Below are 621 nucleotides of genomic sequence, written 5' to 3' on the forward strand. Positions count from 1 at the left end.
GATTACCTGTGTTTTATTTACTATACAAAGGCATTAAGCTGTGGAGATCATAAAGATGATTGATAGCATTGCAAAGAATAGATTGGCCCTATATGTAGACCAAGAGGCAGTCCTTCAAATGGAACAAGGGGATGCTGTTTGGTTTAAAATTAGAAGAGATGTATGGCAGAGTTGTGTTCACCACACTTATTCACTCTTTATACTGGGCAGATAATGTAAGAAGCTGGAATGCATAAAGGACACAGCATCAGAATATGAGGATGACACATTAACTGGCAATATGCATATAACAAGATCTTGCTTCCTGAAAACAAAGAAGATATGATGAATATCAAAGAGTAGTGTCTGTGTATAGAATGACTTACACTTCAACATCAAGAAAACAAAAGCCCTCATAGTTGGACCAGTAAGCATCATCATGGGAAATGGGGAAAGATTGAACTTGTCAAAAATTTAATTTTATTTGGAGCCACAATCAATAACCATGAACTCAGCAGTCAATAAATTGAGAAACATACTATGAGAGGGATTGATTCGGTGACTGGGGTAATCGGGATGGGTGTGTCAGAGGCGGTGCGGTTGGCGCAGGATAGAGCAGGGTTTAGGGCTGTTGTGCATAGG

General features: G+C 39.3%; 1 protein-coding gene across 1 annotated transcript in view; it reads left to right on the forward strand.

The window, feature by feature from the left end:
* Positions 1–621, forward strand: part of MEGF10 (multiple EGF-like-domains 10) — a 207,210-nt gene that overhangs the window by 201,724 nt on the left and 4,865 nt on the right. The gene's annotated exons all lie outside the window — the stretch shown is intronic.

This window comes from Elephantulus edwardii, unplaced genomic scaffold (genome assembly GCF_000299155.1).
Source record: "Elephantulus edwardii isolate Elephantulus edwardi_28Jun2011 unplaced genomic scaffold, EleEdw1.0 scaffold00046, whole genome shotgun sequence".
Taxonomy (NCBI): Eukaryota; Metazoa; Chordata; class Mammalia; order Macroscelidea; family Macroscelididae; genus Elephantulus; species Elephantulus edwardii.